Source organism: Phocoena phocoena, chromosome 9 (assembly GCF_963924675.1).
Source record: "Phocoena phocoena chromosome 9, mPhoPho1.1, whole genome shotgun sequence".
NCBI lineage: Eukaryota > Metazoa > Chordata > Mammalia > Artiodactyla > Phocoenidae > Phocoena > Phocoena phocoena.
In genome coordinates this window covers 76,791,999-76,813,932 of record NC_089227.1, presented here as the reverse complement: position 1 = coordinate 76,813,932, position 21,934 = coordinate 76,791,999, and the positions used below count along the sequence as shown (strand labels likewise).

Genomic DNA, 21,934 nt, shown 5'->3' with positions numbered 1-21,934 from the left:
AATGCCCGCATATAGGGTGCATTTGGTCTGCTCAGTGTTTGTTTTGTTTTTTATTTTAAGCGTTTGTCAAAATGCAAATGTTAGCACAATTCACATAAAAATCCAGATTTCAGCTTTCATTTGAAAACTTAGAAGTTTTGGGTTCATATCCTACAAGGCAGCCACTGACAGCTGAGGCCAGCTTCCCACATTTTCTGTAGTTTACCTTAGTGGCCCGACCTGGCCCAAACTCTGCCTGGGCTCTGGCTTTCGTAGCAGCAAACAGTCCTTAGAACTGGTATAAAACACTGGTTTGTCAGTTTTCCACGAATTGTTCATTCAGCAAGTTGATGTTCCATGTTTTAGCTCTCAATGAATTAGGCTTGTTCATTAGGTAAATTGGTTTTGTTGAGATGACTATAGGCAGTTGATATTTGCTCAGTTGGTCTTTAAAGGATGTCTGAACATACCCTTTGCTTTCCATCTTTGGCCGTGCTCTTTCGCACGGTTGAATAAGGTCACTTCAACTCCAAAGACATTTGGTTGGCCATCTTAAAGTTGGCAAGGACTGAAGTGTGGCCTCTTCGAGTCGTTCTTTCTCTAACAAGCCTGGAAAAAACCGATTGGCCTGTAGCCATCTTTTTCCCTCATGTCTTTTTGGTTGGATTGCTAAAGTGGACCAGGTCCCACTCCTAGGTGGACCTGCCTTCATTTCTTTCTTGTTCACACTCTCTCGTTGGACTCTTTCCACATTCAGTCTGTCTCAGGGCTGTTGCCACAGTTATACGTGGTCCAGGACAGGCTCTTTCTAGGCACCGAGGCAAACATTTTTGGTGTTGGTCTTACTTGATGTGTTTCTTCTGTCCCCTGAAGGTCGACATTAGTGTAAGAGCTGAGAAGTCAGATTTGGACTGAAACTAACACAACATTGTAAAGCAACTATACTCCAATAAAAAGTAACTTAAAAAAAAAAAAAGATTTAGATTCAGGAAAAAACAGGCAAAGCAGATCCTGGCCAATTTGGATGATGGCTTCTTAGGCTTTCCTGGCACAGGGAAAGGAGACCTTTATGTGGCTCAGCCTAACTCTTTAGAATACTGCATTAGGATTTGGGCGCCAAGGCCACACTAATAAATGAGGAATAGGAATAGTAGTAGTGGTAATGAATCAACAGCAATTAGCTCTTGAGTACTTAGAGTATGCCAGGTACTGTTCCGAGTATTTGCATTAATTAATTTATTTTATACAGTACCCTGCTAGATATACTTTTTCTTTTTTTTTTTTTAGTGCAGAAAGGTTAAATAACTTGCCCAAGGTCAGCCATCTAGTTCGTGATGGGAAGGGAGTTTGAATACAGGAAGTCTAGCTCCAGAAGCCATGTTTGTGATCATTACATCATTATTGCTTCAAAAAACAGGGAGGCAACACAGACACTTAGCTTTTGATGCCTTATATGTATTAACTTATGCAGAACTTCCAACAACACTGTGGAGTAGAAACTATTATTACACATACTTTACAGAAGAAGAAACTGAGACAAAGAGGAACTATCTAGCTTTGGTATTTTCTCAACTACTGTCCAGTGTCTATTTTCCTTTGGGACCTTGGAGGAAGAAGACTATAACAGGTATAACTCAGGTATTCCTAGACCCTCACCCAGCAAGAGCATCCTAAAACATTATTAGTGATACCACTGGTAACTGAAGTAAGAGAAATATTCACGTGTAAAAGTTTCTCAGCTTTTTTTTGATGATTAAAATGATTTCTTTCCCTGTCACAGAGAAACCAGAGCAGGACAAGCTCCCAGATCAGGCTAGCCAAGCCCTTAAACAGAGAGGTCATAGGACATAGTTCTTAGAAAACAGGATGTGGGTGTTCCATTCTCCATCTCAACGTGAACAATCTATAGGATTCTCCCCATAAACTGTAGAACATTATTTCTCATTATCATGCCTCCATAGTGTTGGGTCTGGAAGCAATGAAAACTCCACAGACAATTTTAGAAGGAGACGTCAGGGTCCAGCTTTATTAATTCAGACATAATATGGCACTGACTATAGTTTTTATCCTTCTCTAAGCATTCTCAGGAACCACCTAACATCTCAGTGTTAAAAGTAAGAGCTATTTTTAAAGCTTTTTGTTTTTGTTTTAATCAAGCATCTGCCCTAAGGAGTGAGGCTGCCTTTAGAATATTTCCAGGTTCTCATAGTCAGGCTGTCAGATTGTAAAGCAAACAATCGTTCCTGGCTCTCAAATGACCTCCTCATTGATAAAGTCTACTGGATCAGTAATTCAACCCAGAGAACAACGGAGAGCTCTGAGATAGCATCATTCTTATACATGCTGTTTATTCTCAAGGAATCACAAGTCTATTCCTGCTTTACTTTTCTCCATAGCATCTATCATCATCTGACACATTATGTATTTCTTATCTATTTGTTTATTGTCTGTCTATCCCCATTTGAATGTGAGCTTCACGAGGGCAGAACAGGGCCTATTTTAATCGCTGCTGTATTCTCAGTATCTACAACAGTGGCTGGAATTTAACAAGTATTTGCTACCTATTTGCTAAATGCATAGATGAATGAATAACTGAATGTGAGCAGTAGACCAATAACTAAGACTCAATAAAATGCTAGGATATTGAAATATTTTTGTAAAAATTAAAAATGGATGAATAATAAGAAAAAATATTAGAGTAGTTTTTTTAAAAAGGACATAAAGATACATTTTGGTTCTTAGTAAGAATGAAGGAGAGAAGTACATAAGAAAAACAAAGGTAACCAGTCATTGCATTTAAAGAATTGTAATATTAATTATGAAAACTAATAGCAGATTCCAAGTGCTTTACTTATTAGAAACTTTTCTGTGACCACATACATTTGACTGAAGCAGAAAAGATTTATAAAGTATGACTTGGAAAAGAAACTTGTCCAGGAACTTTTAAGATACATAGCTACTAAAGCCAAGTCTCATTTACTTATTCATAGTATTACACTATTATATTCCTTAAGGATGATTTCCTAAAATTTGTTTTATTTCAGTGTGAAATACTGAAAATGTTTAATTTTTAAATAATACATAATATTCCTTTATAATATAACAATTATTAAATAATACATAATATTCCTTTATAATATAACAATTATTAAATAATACATAATATTCCTTTATAATATAACAATTATTAAATAATACATAAAATTCCTTTATAACAGGATATTTTACATGTTCACTGTTCCCTTTGTACAGCCTTTTATTCACAACTATAAGATTCTTATCACATAATAAAGTCTTCCTTTCTCTGTATCCTTCTTTTACCAGACTTAGTAGATAGTTTACATTATTGAATACATTATTAACTTATTAATAATAAATTGGGTTCTATGCTTGATTCTATCACAAGATTGTTTGAATATAAATTAGCCATTCCTGAACCAAGCTGCATTAACCTGTTCCCTTAACTGTATTCTTAATACGATGGATCTACCCATAATTAATTTTATTCATGGCTTTTCTTTAAGGACAACAAACATCCAAGTTCTTGTATATAACACTGATTATAGCAGACACTTAGTAGATGTTTATTGGATTATATATTTCAATTTTCAGAATTCATTTTAAAAGAAATCATATATATTGAAACTTGAGATTTTCAATGCATTATATAACATGGTCACAAACCCTAATTAAATCTGGTTTCTTGCCCCAAGACGCTGGTCATGGACTTTTGCTTGTTATGCCTCTGGCTCCTTAACCTCTAAGAGCTGATGATGAAAACTTTGTGTTTCACCACAGAGAAATTCTAAACCATTCTCTCCCTTGATGTTTTAAATCCACACTAGGGATAAAGTTTTCCTGCCCTAATGTCTACCAGCTTTCTGCCCTAAGAGAGGTTTGGAGATTGTTTCTGTGAAGAGTTTTGAACTCCTGAAATTTTTCTAACCTACTCACAAGTTCAAGAAAGCAACACTGGGCTTCCCTGGTGGCACAGTGGTTGAGAGTCCGTCTGCCGAAGCAGGGGACACAGGTTCGTGCCCTGGTCCGGGAAGATCACACATGCCACGGAGCGGCTGGGCCCGTGAGCCATGGCTGCTGAGTCTGCGTGTCCGGAGCCCGTGCTGTGCAGCGGGAGAGGCCGCAACAGTGAGAGGCCCGCGTACCGAAAAAAAAAAGAAAAAAGAAAGCAACACTATGCTTAAACTTTTGCAAAAGTTAAAAGACTCCTGTTCTAAAGGAACTTATCATTAAGAAGATCATGAAAAGAAATAGATAAGTTTATTTCTATGAAATAAGCTCAAGAAATGTTTACTTTAGAAGGCTTGCTAAAGTTTCCTTCTATAGGTTTTTTTGTTGGTTTGTTTTCTGTTTTTTTAAATATTTATTTGGCTGTACCTGGTCTTAGTTGCAGCATGCGTGCTCTTAGTTGCGGCATGCAGGATCTTTAGTTGCAGCACGCGGGATCTAGTTCCCTGACCAAGGATCAAATCCAGGCCCCCTGCATTGGGAGCTCAGAGTCTTAACCACTGGACCATCAGGGAAGTCCCATAGGCTTTTTTTTTTTTTTAATAATTTTTATTGGAGTATAGTTGCTTTACAATGTTGTGTTCGTTTCTACTGTATGGCAAAATGAATCGGAGATATATATATATATATATATCTCCTCTCTTTTTTGGATTTCCTTCTCATTTCGGTCCCCACAGTGAATTAGGTAGAGTTTCCTGTGCTGTACAGTATGTTCTCATTAGTTGCCTATTTTATACATAGTATCAGTAGTGTATATGTATCAATCCCAATCTCCCAATTCCTCCCACCCCACCCCTTTTCCCCCTTGGTATCCATACATTTGTTCTCTTTTTTTAAAGTGACTTTTTTAAAAAAGATTTTCATGCCACTTATGTAGTCTTCTATTGAAGTATAACTGATTAGATATGTGTGCATGTGTGTTTAAACTTTTACTGCTTCAAGACTATTGTTTATCTGGGAGAAAACTCTCATTATTGCATTTTACCAAATTTCTACAAGTCTGGAATTCTCACCATCTTAGGAGACCTTGAAAGAAATGAACTCTGCAGCAACTTAAAACTCAGACTGCAATTTAAAACTCAGACTGCACCTAACACTCAGATATTGGTTTCCAATTCCATTCTCCAATAAGAGGAACCAGGGGTCCTTGGAGCTATGGCTGATTCAAGGGCTGGAAAAGTAAGTGTACAAGATGAGCCTAGAGCATCACAGTGCCAGAAAATGAGGAAGAGCTCAAAACCAAACAAGCAAACAAACAAATGAACAAAAGCAGTGATGGAGGTATGTTAAAGGGGCATGGGAGCCAACGGTCAAAACTGGAACAATTGGAGCAAAAAATAAATAAAGTAATATTGGTATAAAATAAATATCCACTAGTCCATACTGATACAAACAAATTATTGAATAAAAAAATAAATGGGGAGGAAGAGACAAATCTCTGGTGTGGAAAAATATCAAATAATTTTCATAGCTACTACAGACTCAAGGAGGTAGATCACAACTTCCTAGCCCTTCGGCATGAGCTGCTCACAGTGACACCCTTCCAAAGAGTCCAGTACGGAAAGGGGAAATAAAAGTATAATTTGCAGTGGAAAAACCTGACAAACACTACCTGTCAGGTGATTAAGGTTAATATCAACAGTGATAAGTCATGTGGATAGTCTATACCCTTGATATGATATGATGAGAATTTTACCTCCGTGGTCTTACTCCCCCAAACCATAACCCTATACTAATCAGAAAATACCAGGCATGACCCAACTGAGGCACATCAGAACACCTGACCAGTTCTTCTCAAAACTGCCAAGGTCATCAAAAACAAATAAAGTCTGAGAAAAGGTCACAGCCAAGAGAAGCCTAAGGAAACACGACAACTAAATGTAATGTATCCTGGATGGGATCTTGGAACAGAAAAAGGACATTAGGTAAAAAGTTTAAAAATCTGAATGAAGTATGGACTTTAGTTTTTTTAAAAAAAATCAGAATAAACATATTCTCCAGAGAAAAAAAGATGATGACTGTTAAGTATACGGCTGTAACTAGACACATATTAATTACGTATCTCACCAAGTATTTTATACTAAGAATGTTGTATTACAAAACCAATCTGCACTACAATGAAGAAAGTGAAAAATAATTACTTTCTATACAAGATGGATTCTCTGATAAAGACAATTCCGATGGTATTTAAAATACAGAAGACTGAAAAACAGATCAAGTTCAGGGTTTGAGACCCTCCTCAATACATGCAGCTCCCCAAATTTCTAGCCTTTCATTTCACTTGTTACCATTTCTCTCTAAATTCAACTCCTTTGATGATTTATTTACATTCATTGCTTTAGCTATTGCTTCCCTGCCACTGACTCTCAAATTTACATTTCTTAACCTTTCTTATGTTTCAGATCTCCAGTTACATCCTAAGACAAATGCCCTGCTGAACACATATGAATCAGAACCTGTATCTCCTACCAAAAACCTGTCTGTCCTTCCAGTTTTATTATCGTCAAAGGTGTAGTCACCTTCTCTCCCTCAAGCTAGAAAGCATAACATCACCTTCAACTAGTACTTGTCTCTCATTCCACTTCCCATTGATCTCCAATTCCCATCCAACCTAAATTAGAATTTCTTAAATAGTTCCTGCCTGACCTTTCCAAATCCTATCACAGTCTAAATCTAAGATCTCACTATCTCAGCAAAGTCTCCTAATTAGTCACCCTGCTTCTATTTCTTTTCCCTTCATTAATCCATTTTCCTCCATAAAGCCACAATCATCCTCTGAAAACACAGATCTTATCATTGCCACCACAATACAGATCAAATTCCTTAGCAAAGCAACAGAGATCCTTCACACCTGCCCCAACCTAGTTCTCTAGCTCTTTCCCTCAAAGCAGCACTCCCCAAATCCCACTTCTTCTCAGCCACATGGACCCTTGTTGGCCCCTGAGACTCCATACACTTTTATTTATTTTTCAATTAATTTTTATTGGAGTAGAGTTGATTTACAATGTTGTGTTAGTTTCTGCTGTACAGAAAAGTGAATCAATTTTACATATACATATATCCACTCTTTTTTAGATCCTATTCCTATATAGGTCATTACAGTGTACTGAGTAGAGTTCCTTGTGCTCTACAGTAGGTCCTTATTAGTTATCTATTTTATATATAGTAGTGTGTATATGTCAATCTCAATCTCCCAATTTATCCCTCCCACCTCCCTTTCCCCCTTGGTAACCATAAGTTTGTTTTTTACATCTGTGAGTCTATTATTTCTGTTTTGTAAATAGGTTCATTTGTACCATTCTTTTATATTTTTTAATTTGTCTTTCTCTGACTTACTTCACTCAGTATGACAATCTCTAGGTCCACCCATGTCACTGCAAATGGCATTATTTTGTTCTTTTTTATGGCCGAGTAATATTTCATTATATATATATATATATATATATATATATATATACCACATCTTCTTTATCCATTCCTCCATCGATGGACATTTAGGTTGCTTCCATATCCTGGCTATTGTAAACAGTGCTGCAGTGAACACTGGGATACACATATCTTTCTGAATTATGGTTTTCTCCAGATATATGCCCAGGAGTGGCAAGGGATTAATCTCCAAAATACACAAACAGCTCATGCAACTCAATATCGAAAAAACAAAAACCTAATCAAAAAATGGGCAGAAGATCTAAATAGACATTTCTCCAAAAAAGACATACAGATGGCCAAGAGGCACATGAAAAGATGCTCAACATCACTAATTATCAGAGAAATGCAAATCAAAACTATAATGAGGTATCACCTCACAGCGTAAGAATGGCCATCATCAAAACAAACATCTATAAACAATCAATGCTGGAGAGGGTGTGGAGAAAAGGGAACCCTCCTACACTGTTGGTGGGAATGTAAATTGGTACAGCCACTATGGAGAACAGTATGGAGGTTCCTTAAAAAAGTACTAAAAATAGAGCTACCATTTGATCCATACACTTTTAGACCTGCGTGCCCTAACATGCAGCTCATACTGATGAATGCTCTTCCCTCTAAAATCTACTTGAGAAATCATTGTCACATATCAAGTATTCACTTGTGACACCTTCCTAGACCCCCACATTCAGCATTGGTCCCTTCCTTTTCTGTTCTCTCAGAACATTTTATTTCTGCTCTTCATACTGCTCCTATTGTATCTTATATTACAGTTAAACATGTACATCTTTCCTACTCAAAAATGATCCTTGGATCTGTAATGTTTTCATATAGTGAAAGCTTGTTAGAAATGAAAAATTTCAGTCCCCAACTCAGACCTCACCAAATCAAATTTGTCAGTAACAAAATCCCCAGTATGCACATGTGAGTTTGAGAAACACTGATATACACCTCTGCCCTATAGTTCCTTGAAAGGTCTCACTCACTTTTATAATGCTCTCTCTCCATCCACACCGATTTTAGTATCCTACACCCAGCTCATGTTTAATAAACATGTGTTAAATAAAACGTGTTTAGTGTCAATTATAAAATATTCTGATGCCTGGCTATAATGTCCTTGTCATAATCCTTGTTATGAGGACGATGCTTGAAAATGGGTTCTTTTATTACTTGAGTACTTGACTTGAGTTTTTGACAGACACTCCTTGTACCAAATTCCACAGAATGGTGCAGGAGGTTTTAGTGTATAATTAGTGTGGTGACACTTCATTTAACCAAATATTATTCCTTCTTCCTGATTTATTAAAAGTCATTTTGCATGACTTCTTTAAAATGCAGTGAATAAAACCTAATCATATCTGGTTTAACGTTGTATAATAATGCACTGGGGACTTCAAGCAATCTGAGAGGGAGGTGGGAGTCATTGATTTAAAATTTATTCTAAGAATAATTACGCACTAATTCAGCACAGATGAGAATCAAGGCTTGAGAAAATATAGTTCACTAACATGAGAAAAAGAATCAATTCTCTCAATGGCTTATTACTTAATGCCACAGGTATTTCAGGATTACACAGCTCTTATTCATAAAGCATTATTTTCAATAATCTTTGGAGATTTACTTAAACCAATCATAATATTTCCGTGAGATATTTACGGAACAGGTCTTATCTTCCATTTTCATACCAAGCAATAGATGATCTAATGAGCTTGTTCAAGGTCATTCCAAAAAGCAGATGTGAGGCCTAAAACTCAGATCTCCTAGTAACACTAATACCACTCTTGGGAGGATATTATGAAAATTAAATGAGTTAATGTTTGTAAAGTGCTTAGGACAGTGCCTAGTACTTGATAAGCTTTACATAAGTATTTGTTGTTTAATGAATAGATAGGTGGGTGGGAGGTAAGATACAGGCAGATAAATTTGTGGTCTCGATGATAAACTCAAGAAGAAATGTGACATCTTCTATATGTCTTGCCGCCTATTATTTAAGCCTTCTGAATAGGGCAGTATGAGTAGAATTTAGAAAACACAGAAAATAATCTTCTGTCTCAATTCTGTACCACCCCTTCATGTTTTGTTAATAGGCCTTCTTACCGTAGAAGGAGAGTATGTTAACTCAACAGACACCATTTGGTGGTTTTGGTCTAAGGGAAACAGAGGACTTCTTCAGCATGAGGCCTCAGTTAAAATTCATACACATTGTCTAGAACTGGGACCTAGAACTGGGATCAGTTTTCTCTCATTGGCAGTACAAGTGCATTTGCTAGAATATGTGACATCTTCAGCCCTGAAACTGATGATGAAGGAAGGTACATTTTCATGAGTGAGTAGAAATGAGCCCCATGTGATAGATGTGACCTGACTAGTTAGGCCAACCCTGTGGGACGCTAAAGTGGGTGCTTTAGGTAAGGAGGGACTTGGGTAATGGGTAAGCAGAGCTATTGCCTAAAACCCGTTTCATCCGCTTCATAATTTTCTTAAAATTGGCCCTGCTCTCAGAAGCCAAGGGGGTATCAGAAGTGTCTCCTGAGGCTAATAATGCTGTCATCTATGAGATGAAGAACACTTAGCCCATATGAAACTAGGCCAAGTATATTAAAGTGTACCATATTATTAAAGTGTATTGTTCCTACACATCTAAGAAGCACATTTTTTCCACATATTTTAATAGAATTCTGCAAAACTGGTGTTTCCTCTAATCTCTTAACATGAGTTTTCCACCTCTCCAGAGATTCTAGGAACATAATTTGCTATTTTTCTCTCTAATTATTTATTACTCAAAATTTGTAGCATAATCTCATTTCCCTTATTTTGATTGTCCTTAGTTAAAACCATTTTCTTTGACAGTGTTAATTTTAAGATTTATGTATATATTTTATTATCTTTTAATGCTTTAACTTGTGTCAAATTAATTCCCAAGAATAATATTGCTGGCTTAGAAACTATAAGTATTTTAAATGTTATAGATTTTCCAGATTGTTTTCCAAAAAAAGGCTACAATATTTCACACTTCCACAGGCAATGTATGAGAGCTTCCTTTCCTGGAATGTCCACCAGCAACAGGTGATATCACCAATTTTGAAATTTGCCAGTCCTGGGACTGTAAAGTGATATGCTATACTTTAAATTGTCTTTCTGTAGCTTTTTGTGAACTTCATGATCTTTTCTCCTTTGTTTTGACATTTAGATATGAAAATATAAACTGCTTATTCATATCCTTTGTATAAAAAAGATTTAGAAATAAAAAATTAAATTTAAAAAACAGCACTTAGAAAAATAGAAATATTTTTAAATTGATGTGTAAGTAAAGCTTCCTTTCCTATGAAAGAATTTAAATGATGTGACATTTTTAACTTCATCAGATTAAAAAATGTGATACTGAAGATCCATGGAGAACTAGTGCTGCTGATGAAAGTAAAAATAGGAACCATCATTTTGTAGAGGAATGTGGCAGGAAGAACCACAGTTTTAATATTTAATGCATTGATACAATAATCCCACATTACACCCAAATCTCAAAAAAGCAATATAAACAAATATGGTAGTAAAGTTGGATTTTGTATTAACAAGTTGAAAAAATTCTAACTATCTGTCAAGAAGAACTTGGTTTAAAAACTATGGTATACCCATACAATAAAACACAAAACAGAATGAAGCAAATACTTTGCATACACTTTCAAGAAACTAGGATGATATTGTGGTCAAAGACTCAGGTTTGGAGAAAGACAGTCCTTGGGTCAAACCTTAACTCCACCATTTATGGTATACACTGTTCAGTTCCTCATCTGTGAAACAGAAATAGCTACCTTGGGGACTAGAAGTGAGAATTCAATAAGTTAATGTATATAAACTACATAGCACAGTGCATTTAGTTAATGATCAAAAAAGGCTAACTTAAAACTAGTGATATAACAATTTATCACAATCCTTAAAAACTACATTGATATGACAATACTTTTATCACAGTCTTTATTTTTATCAAAATATTAAAAATGTCTCAGGAATTCCCTGGTGGTCCAGTGGTTAGGACTCTGCGCTTCCATTGCTGGGGCCCCAGGTTCAATCCCTGGTCGAGGAACTAAGATCCCGCAAGTTGCGTGTGGCAGCCAAAAAAATTTGAAAAAAGTATCTGTTAAAACATGTGGGGTAAACTATTGTAAAAGAGGCAGGAGGCAAAAAGTCAGAATGTAAATGTGTGTGGTTGTGTGTGGGTGTGTGTGTGTTTGTACGTGTGTGTTATGCTTAGAGAGGTGCCTGGAAACATGCACAACATTATTTAACTGTGTTATCTCTGGGTGGTGGGATTTGGAATGATTTTCGCTTTCATCTTTGTACTTGCAAAGGTTTGATTCAATATTCTACCATAAACATATAACATCTTTATAAATGGGAAAACTATTTTCTAAAAATGTGGTTAGAATATGCATCCAAATAAAGAACTATTAGTTTCTAAGAAAAACAGACACTGAGTCTTTTCAAACATTGTAGGTCTTTCAAAGTACTGTTAAGATGCCAATCAACTGCTATATACAAATGAAAAAATACATAAAATTAACATAGATCTCAATCATTTTAAAATTCAAAATGTCTGTGATGAAAATTGATGTAAAATACTCAATGTGACAAAGTAATAGGATTTCCTTCCATAAGACAAGAAACAAAATCAGTCTCAGGGTGCTAGAGTCATGGTGTGTACAGTTATGAGTTAGAGATTTCACACAACACAAAGTAAGGTCTTTCTGATACCCTTAATATGCTGTTTCTCCAAAAATGAACAAATAATGAACAGGAATGCTTGAGCAAACAAACCAATGGAAGGGCAAACACTTGTTATTCCTGATACTGGCTCTCTCAGATGAGCCTTCAGATTACCATGGAATGTGCCTGCCATTCTGGCATTCCCAGCATTCCTACTACGATGCAAGTACCAATTTCCAGCAGAATATTAATCTGTTTTATACTACAGCTGTGAACTTGGATTTTCATGCTATACTTCCATAGAACAACAACAATTTTGTGAGTGCAATATTTACAATAGCAAAACATTAAAAATATCATAAATATCTAACATATGGGAAAGATTAAGGACATTAAATTAAGTAAATATTAAATACATCCAGTAATATAATTTTATGTAGGCCTTGAAATAACATTTACAAAGTTTTTACAGCATGTATTTCTGATATAATAGTATGGTAAAAAAGCAAACTAGAAAATTGTATAAAATGTATAAAAAACTTATAAAGAAATGTGCCCCAAATTAACTGTCTTTGCTGGTGGCATTTTAGGTAATCTCCTTCATTCTTTATTCTTTTTTTTTTTGAGGTATGCGGGCCTCTCACTGTTGTGGCCTCTCCCGTTGCGGAGCACAGGCTCTGGACACGCAGTACCAGCAGCCATGGCTCATGGGCCCAGCCGCTCCGCAGCATGTGGGATCTTCCCAGACCGGGGCACGAACCCGTGTCCCCTGCATCAGCAGGCAGACTCTCAACCACTGCGCAACCAGGGAAGCCCTATTATTCTTTTTATATATTTTCCAGTTGAACTAGATCTTAAATATCATCTAATCCAAAAATCTGCACCTTCTGTAAAATGAAAGGAATCTAAGAAATTAAGTAACTTAGTCATGGTTTCACATAGACATTGCAACCCAAGCCAGTATTCCTCTCTTCCACAGTACCATCTTGCTTCTCTTTGGGAGCATAGAACTATCATTTGGAATAAATTATCTGTCCACATTTTTACCTTCATCCCACTATCTTCAAGCAAGCCCAACATGTCCAAAGACAGTTTAAATTCAGCTACTTGTTGCTATCATTTTAAAATGCGATCACTGGTCTTTTGACTGTAAAGAATTAAGCTAACATGTACCAAGGCTTTGCATGTTAACTCATAATTAATGGGTTTAGCATCTACGTAAATTTAGGAGGGGGCTTCTCACCAAGGTAGAAGGTTGACTCAGGGTCCTAGCGAGGCAAATGGGGAACTGCTTGGCCACTAAATACTTAAAATAGCAAATAGGCAGAACATCTTTGTGCTTCTGGAAGAAACACTGAAAATCTGTAATAAAGAAATACCTAGGACAGTAGTTTTCAACAAGTGGTCCAGGACCAACACATTAGCATTACCTGGGAACTTATTATTTCTTAACCCACCTCCCTATCCTTGCTGAATCAGATCAACTGGAAGTAGGGCCCAGCAATCTGTGATTTGACAAACTTTCCAGATAATTCTAATGCATACTAAATTTGAGAATCACAGTCCTAGCAAATCGGTAGATACTATGGTCAAACTTTGCCAAAACCATGTTCCTTAAGCAAGTATTCAGGGAAGGATTCCTTTTACCTTCTGATAAGTATAAAATACAGAGCTAGCAATTAGAGAAGCAGGGACCCCTGAGAGTCATTTCTGTCCTCTACACTCCTTAATCACTTGTTTGGTCACTCTGATAACGAGTTGGAATGCTAAACAGAGTTTTTAAATTCCAAGAGTTCCCTGCTCTAAATAGATCATTTTGTTGCACAGATGATGAGATTCACATATGACTTTCATGTTTTTCCTTAGACAAAGAGCTGAAATGAGTTATTATTATTAAAGGTTATTATTAGCTATTGGCAGAATTCTTCTTTCTTTGAAAACAGAGACATCACTGGCTTGACTGACTCTGAAACAAGGTTACAGAGAACTTTCACTAGAGGCAGTGGGCATGTGAGTTCTGTTCTTCAGCTGGTTTTGCTCAGACACATTCCGAAGCACATTTCATTTTGCTCTACAATACAGCTATTTCCTATCAAGCACTCACTATTTTTTCTCTAAACTTCAAAGAAGCAAATGATGCTTGAATATCTGAAGGAAATATTCAGCTCTTTTATTAGTATATTTGTAGGTTTATTTTTTCAATTGCTTATTCATTTAATTGTGTACCTACTAGGTATACACAAGGCACCATCCTATGCAGGATAATGAATAAATAGATGAACAAAATACTCCCTGTTCTACAAGAAGTTTGTCATATAAAAGGGGAGATGAGAGTAACAGACAAAAATTATAAAAATATAACAAAGCATAATCTAGGCATCAGAGGTATATGACTAACGTGTGATGAGGCCTTAGTTAACTTGTTTACCATTTCTAGTTTGAGGGGAATTTATGGGTGAATTTATGTATTAATTTGGATTTTAACAAATGGCAGAAAGGAGGAAATTCTAGGAGACAAAAGCCTCAATAGCACTGCAAAGTAGAAAGTTTTGAAATGTGATCAAAGGTGAGTAGCCCAATCAAAGTGGTTCTCCATTCTGCCCACATATTAATATCACCTGGGAAGCTTTTAAAAAAAAAGTAATGCCCAATGTCCGGAGAAAACTATAATTCAAAAAGATACATGCACCCCTATGTTCATTGCAGCGTTGTTTACAATAGTCAAGACATAGAGACAACCTAAATGTCCATCAACAGATGAACGGATAAAGAAGATGTGGTACTTATATACAATGGAATATTACTCAGCCATAAAAAAGAATGAAATAATGCCATTTGTAGCAACATGGATAGACCTAGAGATTATCATACTAAGTGAAGTAAGTCAGAAAGAGAAAGACAAATACCATATGATACCATTTATATGTGGAATCAAGACACATATGAACTTATCTATGAAATAGAAACTGACTCACAGACATAGATAGACGAGGTTGCAGAGGGGGAGAGGAGGGATGGATTGGGAGTTTGGGATTAGCAGATGTAAACTGTTATAAATAGAATGGATAAACAACAAGGTCCTACTGGATAGCACAGGGAACTATATTCAACATCCTGTGATAAGCTATAATGGAAAAGAATATGAAAAAGAATGCATATATATGTATAACTGAATCACTGTGTTGTACAGTAGAAATTAACACAGCATTGTAAATCAACAATACCTCAATAAAATAAAGCTTTTAAAAAGAACTCTGGGGGCTTCCCTGGTGGCGCAGTGGTTGAGAGTCCGCCTGCAGATGCAGGGGACACGGGTTTGTGCCCCGGTCCAGGAAGATCCCACATGCCGCGGAGCGGCTAGGCCCGTGAGCCATGGCCGCTGAGCCTGTGCATCCGGAGCCTGTGCTCCGTAATGGGAGAGGCCACAACAGTGAGAGGCCCGCATACCGCAAAAAAAAACAAAAAAAAACAAAAAAAAACAAAAACAAACAAAAAAAAGAACTCTGGTAAAATAAGAACTTTAGGCCATAAAGTTAAGAATTAAAAAAAAAAAGTGATACCCAGATCCAATCCCTTCCCCCCAAATTCTGATATAATTTTCTGAAGTGGGGCCTGGGCATTGGCTTCTTTAATTTTTATATTCCCTGGGTAATGCAAGAGTGAGGACAAGCCTGAGAGCCATGCTACCGCAGGGATATGAAGATGTCTGACTCCATGGCTTCGCATGCTGGGGTAAGAAATGTGCGTTCTGTTTAGGAGGAAATAAGAAATCATTAAACACTTCTGCACAGGAAAGTGATTTGAGCAGAGGTGTCCTTGTGGAATATTAAACTGGCACTTGTGGTGGGGATGTATAACAGAAGGCAGAGACGAGCATCTGGGAGAGCAATAGTTACTGTGATAGCACCAAAGAGGCACAGTAACTGTGAGGAACATGGAGTCATGGCCAAGAGAAGGCATACCTTACAGGGCTCAGGGTGCCGGATCTGTGCTGTGGCTGAAGGAGAGAGAGGACCTGATGCGAGCTTTAGAGCCTAGGAGGTGAGGGAATGCCGTACTAGTCAGAGGAACATGGCTGGCAAGACCCACAGAATGGAAGCATCATGCATTATCCATTATTTATATATGCTGAGGCCCTGGGACACACAAATCAAAACTACCAGGTACCTGGAAAATCCATGCTTTCTCAAAACTTATAGGAGACAGATTAGGATTCGACATTATTTAGAGGTTCTATCCCAAGTGGAATATTTTTTTTGAGATATAAATGACATCTAACATTATATTAGTTTCAAGTGTACTGTACAACATAATGATTCTCTCTCTCTCTCTCTCTCTCTGGGTATGTGTGTGTATGTATACATATATATATATATATGTTGTGAAATGATCACCACAATGAGTCTAGTTAACATCCATCACCACATATAGTTATACATTTTTTTGATAAGGATAACCTTTACAATCTGTCTTAACAACTTTCAAATAGACGATACAGTATTATAACTCCAGTTACCGTGCTATATATTACATCTCCAGAACTTTTTTTTTTTTAACATCTTTATTGGGGTATAATTGCTTTACAATGGTGTGTTAGTTTCTGCTTTATAACAAAGTGAATCAGTTATACATATACATATGTTCCCATATCTCCTCCCTCTTGCATCTTCCTCCCTCCCACCCTCCCTATCCCACCCCTCCAGGCGGTCACAAAGCACCGAGCTGATATCCCTGTGCCATGCGGCTGCTTCCCACTAGCTATCTACCTTACGTTTTGTAGTGTGTATATGTCCATGCCTACCCTTTGATCACCAGCCCCAGCCTCTGGCAACCACTGAGGAGTTCCCAGAGGAGATCACTGAATCTGTAGAAAGATGTCTTGAGGGAACATCAAGACAGGATGAAAAAAAGATGGCTAGGGATCAATGACCTGGAGAAAGCTCATATTTGGGGCAAAAACATAAAGAAGGAGGCGTCAGAAAGGTGGGAGAAGCAGGCAAGGGCATTATCAAGGAAGTTAAGAGAGAAAAGGGTTTGTAAGAAAATCCTGGAGCATGTAGCGCCCCCTCAGTGCTAGGATAGGTATTTATTCCACTGATAAACACATTTCACCAAGTTTGAGAAACACTGCTAGAGTAAGATCACGGAAATTGAGAAATTATCTCAGTGAACTTACATTAAAGCCTAATTTACATTCCACCCATGCTCAAACATGCTCTTCTACCAAAAATAAGGCAATTGTAAATATGGTGGCTGGATTTTGTAACAAAAAGGAATTTCTTGGTAAATTCTGAAAGGACAATTTTGGTGGGGTGAAAATCTGATTATTGAGAGTTAATTAGAGAGAGATTAACAAGGGGGGGAAAAAAAAACCAACTACTTTTCCTTAAGTCTTTGTTCCCCAAACCGTGGTTTGTACTTCCACAAAGAGACGCTGTTAAGAGGAAGCCACTTTAGCTAAAAATAAGATAGAAACCATAAGATATCCAGAGCGAAATAGTAATTAACTGAGAAAAGTCAAGTCTATAAAGGAAGTGATTCGGGACGTTTCAACGATATTTGTAACACTGAAAGTAGAAAGTAAAAGTGATACAAAAATTAAGAGGTGGTCTTGAAAATATGGTTAGCTGCTCCTAAACTCCTACCAAATTGAGGACAAGGTCTAAAATATTTCAGGCAGCTAAATCTGATAATACACTAGCATAGTAAATGCACTGTATCTGGAGTCTCCAAACACCCTTAAATTAATCCACATACTCTGTCACTTGAAAGGTCCCATATGAAGGAGTTTGTTTTCCTTCCTAGAGTCTTTCTCCATCTAAATATAATACGAATATTTGTTTTTACAAATTAAATCTGTCACTTAGAGCACAGTTTAGTCTGTGGCAAAACCAAGCAAAAAAGTCTAAGTTCCAAACAAAACAAAACAAACAAAAAATCCCCAGTCTCTTCAATTCTAAAGAAATATGAAAAGAACAATGATCTGTAATAAATTACTTATAAAAAAAATAAAAACTTATAAAATTTTCCATGCTGCATCTTTTTAAAAAATAAAAGCAGAAGGAAGTGCATTTAAAGAAACAGTACAAAGAAAGTATCTGCAAAGCTGCATTAAACATTTCCCAGCTATGGAAAACTCAAATACCCAATCTGGTTTCTATGAAACTTAAAAAGATCAAACAATTAGAAAGAAGCTAGGCTTGAAGGAGAAATGCTAGGGATTTCAGTAAACATCTGGTTACCATTTTCAATTGAAAGAACTAACGCACTTAAGGAAGTAGTTTAGTTTCTTTGGAGTAAAAATGAGACAGTGGCTTTTTGTTCCCTTTTGCACAGTGGAGGGTAAAGGAAACATCAGACTGGAGAGGTCACTCACAGCTCAACTTTTATAAATAAGAAAGTTTTTTTTTTTTCAAAAACTAAAGTAAATTGAACTCAGGTCCCTGTAGTATAAACAACTCAACCGAGTTAAGGTTAAATAAACATTCCTTGAGCTCTCCTGTGCCAGTTAAAGAACAAAGTCTGTTCGGTTGTAAACACATCAGTAATTCTATGAGCAATGAGGAAAATAACAATAAATGCGAACACACAATTACCATGTGTCATACACAAAAAAATAGAACAGTGCAGCCCTATACGTTTCTCTGATTCAATGTCTTTTCTTCTCTAGTTCGATTAACTGAAGGCACAGAAGCACTTCTGATACCGTGCAAAACCTATTACTTGCCTAATAGAAAACGTATGTCCAGTGTGTTCGAGGAGAAATACCGACAAGGCAAAACACACTGTGCCCTTTTTTTTTTTTTTTTTTGCGGTACGCGGGCCTCTCACTGTTGTGGCCTCCCGCTATTGTGGCCTCTCGCGTTGCGGAGCACAGGCTCCGGACGCGCAGGCTCAGCGGCCATGGCCCACGAGCCCACGGGCCCAGCCGCTCCGTGGCATGTGGGATCTTCCCAGGCCGGGGCACGAACCCGTGTCCCCTGCATCGGCAGGCGGACTCTCAATCACTGCGCCACCAGGGAAGCCCCACTGTGCCTTTTAAATGGGGCCTTTACTCTTTTGTCTTCCTGCTAAACAGTTGTAACGCATATTAAATTCAGGAAGGCAGCAGGAGTGCTGGTGTGGGGCTGGAGGGGAAGAGGAGTGAGGTGTTCATTAGGCTCTGAAATTTTAACTGATGAGAAGCAGCATCTGTTATGAACGTGCACTGCTAGCCAAAAGGGACCGTCTACAATTTTGCCTCCAGATACACATTTCTCCACTCCTTCTTTGCTTCCCCTTCCTCTCTTCTGCCCAGAGGACAGGAGGCTAAAAGCAAAGACTCAAGGAAAGGAATCCTAAAATGATAGAGGTTTAAAATCTTGTCTTGCTTTCTCTCATTCTGTGTTGTATAAATGTTAGCGCCCATCCCAGAACCGCAGATTTGAAAAGGGCGTCGATGGTGATTTTACTCATTCTCCTGGCTGATAAAGCAGCCCCTCAGCAGCATCCCTGCTTTGCTCCCATTCCAACAAAACTTCCTACTCTTTGAAATGGGCTGTTCCATTGCTGGATGAGTCTGATTGATACAACGTTCATCCTTCAGCTGGTCCTATGCCTTCTAGGGTTACCACAAATAAATCTTGTACTCAAGCGACCCGTTAAACAGCGGGAATACAAAAATACTGGCCCAACTACTTGCAGGGCCTCCCAGAAACGGTCTTTTCAATAGGAACAATCTATTTTCCCGTTCCTGCTACAGTTCTGGTTTCTGCTGCAACTGTAGAAATATGCCCTCTTCAAGTATACATAAATAATTCCGACCCAACGATAAAATATGCTCTGCGTCAGAGTCTCTGGAACTACATATTACTTAGACTCTACCCTGGGAGCAAGTTTAAAACTTTTGGAAAACATTTATTTTCTCTTAGGCCACTATTCATTCTACGAACTAAGACAATGATTTACTAAATAGTACCTCGATGCTATGAAAGAGAAAAATTTGATGGTGCCTCTTTCTTTTTCTTTAGAGAAGTACATGTTATAAAAATCCTGGGTCATATGATATGTTTTTCCAAAGCAAGGGACTGGAAGAGCATGAAAGTGAATATTTTACACTATGCTAAGAAAAGAACCAGAAGGCGTAAGGCAGAGGACACAAACAGGACCTAAATGACATGATGGGGGTTTTGACCTTTAATGTCTACATTCACGAGCTGAAAAAGCTATATGCTTACTTTTCCGTGTCCTTTACTGGAGAGAATCTTTAGGTAACACTGTGCCTTCTATTGTTTTACGGAATATTAAAACTTCAAGGAATCAATCATCACCTCCAAGCAGATAACCTACAAATCTACATCTCCTGCCCTGACCTCCAGTCTCTGCTAAATACATCCATATGAAAACCTCAAGGCACCCGAGTCTGAGTATGTTCAGAACTAAACCCATCCGCCCTCCCTACAAAACCAATAGGCTGAGGAACACCGCTAAATGTGGCAGAGGAATCTTGAAAACCAAAGAGGGGAACAAATGGACACAAGCATTAAAAACCTCAACAGTATAGAACTGTTTTATGTGTAAAGTATTAGCTCTATCTACTACTGAATTTCTGGTTGCATTATTTTTGTTATAAGAGATTTGAACATGAAAAGAATACCAGTGTTCCTATAAAGCTACATAAAAATGAAATGTTGACCAATTAAATTTTAATGTGAAAGTCTGAGGCAGTTCACTATTTAAGGGGCTCAGCTGTTGGTGTACTATTTTATCCTCATTTATTCATGTATCCAATAAATATTTATTGCGTGCCCCTATGTGGAGGGCTTCGTTTTATGTGATGAGCTGAGCAGACAGGGCTCCTGACCTCAAGGAGTTTACAGATTTTTTAGAAGTTTAGCTGTTTTTTCCTAATGGAATGATCCAAGAGACTGTGTGTTGGAATTTCAGGAGGGTTTACAACACAGATCTGTCAATGAAAACATGTTAAATTGGGAGGGAGACTTGGAAAGGACAGGACCTGATAGGGAGACCTATCAAGTTCATTTAATGCAAAATATCTAGTAGCAGCACCCTTCTGCTACTGATAGAACCCACTTTAAACGTACCTCTCCGCAAAGGAATATTCACAATCTCCTTTCTGTATCTAGTTCCTGACAGCAGTAGCAATATTACCTCCCATATTTAGAGTGCCTACCACGTGGCATTCTCAGAACCATCTCAAAACAATCCACTACAGAAGAGAAAACTAGGGCTTTGAGAGGCTAACTTGCCCAGGGTAGTGTAACCATTAAAGGTAACACTAGGGAGTCCAACCCAGGTTCAGTCTTAACTCCACAGCTTATTCCCTTTAATTACCACAGTCTACTAGCTCCCCAAGAAAGCAATTATTGCGGTTAAGCTCTTCTTACTTAATTTAACCTCAACTTCCTTATGGCTTCTTTTTGAATACATATATATTTTGTAATACATTTTCCATTACAAAAGTTAAGGTTGGTCTATAAGAGATGTTTCTTTTCCATATAAACTGCAGAAACAACTCTGGCAAGTAGCCATTATAAATAAACCTTCAAAATTAGACTAGATTTCAAATGATACATGGATGTGTTGGACATTTTTAAGAGTGCAGGTGAATGCAAACAAAACTATGGGAGGAGAGAAACTATAAAATTATAAACAAGGAAGGAAATAGGCTTTTTCTTCTTTAATATATTTTCCACAACATTAAGTAGTGATCTGTATCTCTCGCTCTGTTAACTATATCTTTTAATAGTGCATCCCAAGAACACAGTTGGGTAAATGACAGTGTCCTTCTTAGTGGGGGGAA

General features: G+C 37.4%; 1 protein-coding gene across 1 annotated transcript in view; it reads right to left on the bottom strand.

Moving 5' to 3' along the window:
- Positions 1-21,934, bottom strand: part of CPED1 (cadherin like and PC-esterase domain containing 1) — a 290,822-nt gene that overhangs the window by 229,466 nt on the left and 39,422 nt on the right. The gene's annotated exons all lie outside the window — the stretch shown is intronic.